The sequence below is a fragment of the Corvus brachyrhynchos genome, unplaced genomic scaffold (genome assembly GCF_000691975.1).
Source record: "Corvus brachyrhynchos isolate BGI_N302 unplaced genomic scaffold, ASM69197v1 scaffold444, whole genome shotgun sequence".
Taxonomy (NCBI): domain Eukaryota; kingdom Metazoa; phylum Chordata; class Aves; order Passeriformes; family Corvidae; genus Corvus; species Corvus brachyrhynchos.
The window spans coordinates 696,159-702,645 of record NW_008237886.1 but is presented as its reverse complement, the minus strand read 5'-3'; the positions used below and the strand labels follow the sequence as shown (position 1 = coordinate 702,645).

General features: G+C 41.0%; 1 long non-coding RNA gene across 1 annotated transcript in view; it reads right to left on the bottom strand.

Moving 5' to 3' along the window:
- Positions 1-6,487, bottom strand: part of LOC108446320 — a 45,077-nt gene that overhangs the window by 14,260 nt on the left and 24,330 nt on the right. The gene's annotated exons all lie outside the window — the stretch shown is intronic.

The window sequence follows — 6,487 nt, the reverse complement described above, 5'->3', positions numbered from 1 at the left end:
GGATCTGAAAAATATATTACTATTTCTGCACTGGAAAGTCCCAACATTCTTGGATTAGAGCTGTTGTTTTTTTTGAAAAGTCTAAACAAGCTAACCTGTATTTTAAAAGATCCTACAAATCTTGGCATTTTGTTATACCCCTACTCTTGTCTCTAAGTTTTCCTTCTGACCTATGAATTGTCAGCATCTTTCCTTGAGCTTGATTGTCAGTGCAGTAGCATCCTAAATAATCTGACTAAATTTTCTCCCCAGTGCTCCTGTATTTATGAAGCTGGATTCAAGAAAAGGCTAACATGAACAAGAATGATATGGCAATGTACGTGTTTATGCTCAAAACTGTAATTAATACTTCCCACCCCTCCTCTTTCCCCCTGCAGGCATGCTGCTGCCAACCAGTATGTTAAACACTAAACTTCACACCTCCTTCTTTTCTTGACTAGACTCGACATTACATTTCTCCAGGCATCTGTAATTAGATTTCCAGACAAACACGAAATTGCCATTCCTAATTCACTCTCTGAGTCGGGTGGGATTTCAAAAGCAAGATGGAAAGTCTCCATCCAGTAGGTGTTCTCCCAGAATTCCCACACCACAAAACCCAGGCCTCTGCAAGATGCTGTGTTAACATCATCCTTTTGAAATTGTACATTTGAGGCTCCCAGCTCTGAGAAGCTCAGGGTTTTTTGCTGTGCTTCCCCTGGCCAGTAGCAGACAGGTTATTTAAGCAAACAGTCTTCCCTCAGTCTGTGCCAAGAGCTGTAGGCAGCAAGGGCATGGGATCAGAAGCAGTCCGTTTTATTCCAGGCATATTCTATTTTCCTCCTTCAGGCAAGAGTCACAAACAATGCCGGACCTCATTTACCCATTAAAATATTCCAGTAGAGCTATTATACCTGTTTCTGGTTACATATTGTAACATATTGCCTTCTAGGAAGGATACAATCAAATGGCAACAGTCTCACAAGGAAAAGGGTCACCTTGATCCCTAACCAGTCCACAGCCAGACCATTAGGCATATTACTCAGAGGCCCAGGAATTCAGCTGAGGGCTCACACTGTACTCTGCATCTGGAGCTACAGTATTAACAGAAATGACAACCAACTGATTTTTAATAGGAAGGTGGGACACTGTGGTTTCTACTGAAAGGAAGGATGTAATTTAACTCTGTAGGGTTCTAGGCTGTGGATTTGAACAGACAGAGATTTTGGGAAGGCCAGAATCTTAAAATTCCCAGTTAGTACCTCAACATATGTCCGTGCCCAAGAAACCGAAACCAGGAAAAGACATAGATACAAAAAGCCCCTCTGATTTGCACAGGTTATCCAAACATGGACAGCCCTATTTATACTTAGAGAATCAAAGAGAAGTTATTAGCTGAAAGTTGAATAAGACTGGGTATCTGCACAGAATTTAGGTACACTTGTTGCAACCAAACAGCTTCAGATCTTTGAGGACACCTTTGCTCTGTGCTCCCAAAAAAAGCACAGTTCAGAAGAAATTATAAATGCTTTAATACAATTTCTTTGAACCATTCAGCTGCAAGTTAGAAAGGTCTTGTAGCATCTAGTAAAATCCCTGTAAAAAAGGGTTTTGGAGAGGAATGTTTCTGATCCTTTATTCTACTATTTGTATTAGAAGTCAAAAGGAGAAGAAAAAAACTTCTCCTCTAGCTTGTGTTGAAGGAGCTGCCTTTGTAGTAGTGACAGTGAATTTTTTACAGAAAACGTGTTTACAGTCAGTGGAATTTCTCCACGTCAACATTCATCCAGAAGAGAGAACAGGTGAAGCCACATACAAGCTATGCATATGGAAAGGGTTGTGGTAGGCCTGCTTTTACTTATGTTCATTTATAAATCCTAGATTTAAGCCATTTCCATGTCCTCAGTATTTCTCTTGGTAACCAAGGAGGTTCCCCATGAGAGGCAGAGATGCAGAGAATTCTACTTTTAGTTTCCTAGCTTGTTATAATGTCTGTACAGGTGCACTGCATTATCATGCTGCATTGCATGGTCCTCACTGTTCTTGGCTGTCACATCATTAATTGGAATTTAGGGTACTTAACACCTTGAAATACCTGTTTTTCAAAGTATCAATTCTCTTAATGAGTCTGTTTGAAAGACTACACACAATCTGTGTCACCTCAGAATTACACTCTAAAAACCTCAGTTAAATATTCTATTAAATAAGACTGCTTCTGGGCACACTCCACATTAAGAAACAGAAAGAGAAGGGACACTGCAATAAATTTCACGAAAACATACTTCAGGGAGGATTACCCACATTAAACATTTACTGTCCAGTTCTCTGTCCACTTGCATCCCTTGGCTGCAGCTGTTTTACACTCCAGTGTTCTGTGGACTGAACTCCAACTAGATAATGTTCAATTTTTTGCTGCAAACTGTGACAAGTCCTTTGACTCTGTCCTTTAACTGTCAAGCTGTCCTTCATGCACACTCTCATTTCTTTTTAGAAACAGAGGAAAAAAACCATCTAACCGTCTATCTGAAAAATTATTCTGAGGGCTGGGTAAAAAATGCCAGAGGTTTCCTAGGCTGGCCAAAACCCCCAAATCTTACAATATACGCAAGACAGAGATAGTGATCCATCTTCACATTTTGATTTTGAAGTTTTAAGCAATAAAACGTGTTTATAAAACTAGTATGGTTCAAACTGTTCTATTACTTATTGAGTTCAGGCAAACTTAACAGATAGGTATCTATCAAACTGACATCATATTGTAGGATTTTCTTCCCTGCCTGCTTTTTTACAATCCCCAATTCACCTTTATTCCTTCCTTTCATTTGTAATCCTGAAATGTCCTTTTCATTTGCCTCTGAGTTGTACTGAGAATTATTTAAACCTCATCTTAGTTTCTATCTGTCTTTAACTTTCTCAGCTAATTTTCACTTCAATGTGCCTAAAAGCACGTTCTTGTCTCCTGATCCCAGGAAAGGCTTCTGCAATCCCAACTGTCATTTGAAGGCACTTAGTTGTGCAAGATACCAACAGCACCTACAAGTACACTGAGAAACTGCTGCAGTCACAAAGTCGTTCCTCATGAGCCTTTGCTAGGCAAATTTTTCTTAAATGTGCTCCCTTTGGCAGTTAGTGATCTTAAAGGCCTTTTCCAAGCTAAATTTTTCTATGACTACTCACAGGGTCTACTGCAGAGACACATTTTCTTTATTACTGTAAGTTAAGAGAAAACACTCAGTGTTGCAACATGAGAGATCTACTGGGAAGAGGCACTGTAGTAAGATGAGTTTTTCTGTGAAGAAAACATAGAATTACAATTCATATTTAGAATAAATATTGGATGAAAAACTAGTAACCCAAGAGTCTGTGAAGAAAAATTTATTGAAATGGAAATTGCTACAGAACTAAGAGAAAACACAGAATAAGTAGAAGGAACTAAGCCTGTTTAAGGACAGGGTTGGAAGCACAGGGGAGTGATCCATCTGGGTTTTAATGCTTTTGTCCTGCTGCAGCTGCACAGGCAAGCACAGAAAGGATATTCACATTGTTAGTCCTGGACAGCTGACTTAGGGGTAACTCTGACTCATAATTTTCACCCTGCCAGATTCCTACATAGTGCAGGGATACCACTGCAGAAGGATAAGGACACAGATGAATGCTTAGCTTGGGTTTTAATAGACAGAATTTATGAGGACAACTCCCTGTGGAAAAGACTATGGAGCAATGATACTTCAGCCCGCCTTCACAATCCAACAGGAGTGATGCAGCTGTGCCAGCTTCCCAGACAGATAAAGTGAGCCCAGGGAGAGCTATGGAATAATTGTGTCTGGTACGTGAGTCAGCCCACTTAGCGCAGGACCCGCATTGGTGCCACGCAGCCAGATTCCTGAGCCTTCCCTGCCTATCTGTCAAAGGTAATAGGCACCCCCTTTGCACAACAGCCACAACACTACTGCCCAGTGCACCCCTCCTCCTTCAGCCCTTTTCAGCCTTATTTTCAGGCAGATAAAAAGGAAGGCATAATAATTTCATACTAGGACTAAAGGTATGAAACTTATGAGATGCTCTTCTCATTATCCACCCATTCCATTTTACTTTCAGGTGACAAAATTTCAAAGTATTCCTATTACCTCAGTAGTCAAGAATAGTTTCTTCTAGTGGTCATCCAAATTATCTTGGTTGTCATATATAATCTATAAAAAGGAGAGCTATAGGTCCTACTTAAAAAATGATGTGATCTAATAATGGGATCATTGTCTGTCAGCATTGGGTGAATTTCTGGTGACCAAATAGATGGAAGAGTGTGCACTGAGATATCCACTGAAACTACTGGTGGAGCATACAGAATGGAGTCTTCTCATCTGGTCACTCCTGTGTAAACTGGTACTGTCCTGCATCCTGCCCCTTTCACCATTTGATGCTGCAACTTGGACCAGAAAAGTCCATGGCCCTGCCAAGGTTCTGCTACTTCAGGGTAAGGAAGTCTCTCCTAAGATTTTCTGCATACCAGCTAACCCCGCACAGTCCAAAAATCTATATTTGCGCAGACAAATTATTCCTGTAGCTTCAATTTTATACAGAACAAAAAGCAGTAACCCATTTTCCCATGATTTTCAGGAAGTTACTTAGGAAAAACCAGATGGGAAAAATTTCAGGTGCAGAGAAAGGATACACCCTGCATTCAGGCCTGCAATGATGAAAAATTCTTGTTACCCCCACTCAGTTACTTCTGCTAGTGGGAAGGCTTCATGTTCTTGAAGAAAATCATAGCTTAAGTGAAAGCAGAGTAGCACAAAGGACACTTCACAGTTCTGTGAGAGCAAACAGCAAAGTCCTTTCAGTAATAGAGGAAGATGCAAGAAACTTAACCCATCACAGCTGATATACACGAGCTACAAACACAGGGCTAAGCTCATAATTTCCAAAGAGGAAATTCATTAATTGTGTGAAGCTGAGAAGAAGCCAGACACATGGCAATACTTGCAAGACTGAGGGTTTTCGGCATCTTATATTAGGAAAGCAAGAGTTGTTGTTGTGTCTATTTAGAGAAACAGAACTTTTTTGTAAAAATGGGTCTGAGGGAGCAAAAGTCTGAAGTGGAGCATCTGAGGGAGCTGGGCTTGTTCAGTCTGGAGAAAAGGAGGCTCAGGGGCGACCTTATCACTCTCTACAATTCCCTGAAAGGAGGTTATGTCTGGGTGGAGGTTGGTCTCTTCTCCCACCTAATAAGCAAAATAAGTGGAAAGCGGTTCAAGTTGCACCAGGAAAGATTTAGACTGGATGTTAGGAATTTTTGTTTCACTAAAAATGTGGTCAAGCATTGGAACAGGCTGCCCGGGGAAGTGGTTAAATCACCATCCCTGTAGGTATTTGAAAGATGTGTTGATGTGGCACTTGGGGACCTGGTTTAGCGGTGGATTGGCAGTGTTGGATTAATGGTTGGACTCGATGCTTTAAAGACCTTTTCCAACCTAAATGATTCCATGATTCTATGAAACTCTTGTCCAGATCTAACGGTGAGTTATGACCCTAATGGCAAGGTTTAGAGAAGTTGGTAAAGCTGAGCAGAAGCTGCCTGTTACACCTTTGTGGTGTGTAATAAACACACAAATTCTTATCATAATAGGACTGTAAGGTCTAGCAAACTTTTATTCAGAAATGGTATTGGTTTAGACAGACTTCTTGAGAAGGAGGATGGACTAGGTGACTGTAGCGGGTTCGGTTTGTAACCGGGCAGAAACACCAATTTAGTGTAGTGGTTTGGTCCAAAATACTCATTACTATTTACCTTCTGTAAGATAAGAATTAGGAGAAAAACAAAGTAGGCACTAAACTTGAAAGAATAAAAAGAAGTTTATTAAGACCTAAAAGAGGGAAAAAGAAAAAAATAAAATCATACCACACCTTCAGAACTCTTCTCCTCCCCCCACCTTTCTCCCTTCTCCCACTGACAATGTAAAAAGACAACCCTTGAGATGTTCAGTCTGTTTACCACTGCCATAATAGCCTTGTTCAGTTCATTTAGGAAGAGGAGTCTCTCTTGCTCATGCTATGGAGAAACTATCACAACGAGACAGCCGCCCAGGTCGGTTCTCTGCTTGCATCATGTGAAAGTCCCTTCCCACGACTTGCAGCTTTTCCCACAACTGCTTTTGAAGGTCCAATCTTGAGCTACTGGAGTACCATTTTAAGGTTGAGCCGTTCAGAAACAAAAGTTCTCTTCACCCATCTCTGGAAGCATTTCATCTCTAAGAATAGAGGCCCTTCTCCTTCCCTGGGAGCAAAGAGTCCTCCTCATCTTCATCTCTAGGACTATCTCTGGGAGCACCTCTAGGAACTGAGGTCTTCTCCTTTCCATTTGAAGCAAAAGTCCTCATCGCTTCCATCTTTCCCTGTTCAAACTTCTCATGAAATTACAGCTGCTTCAGCATCTGCCTATCTCAGCGCAGGTGCTTTTGCTCACAAGTATGAGTTGAACGCTCCACCCCCCATGCCTTCATGAAATTACAAC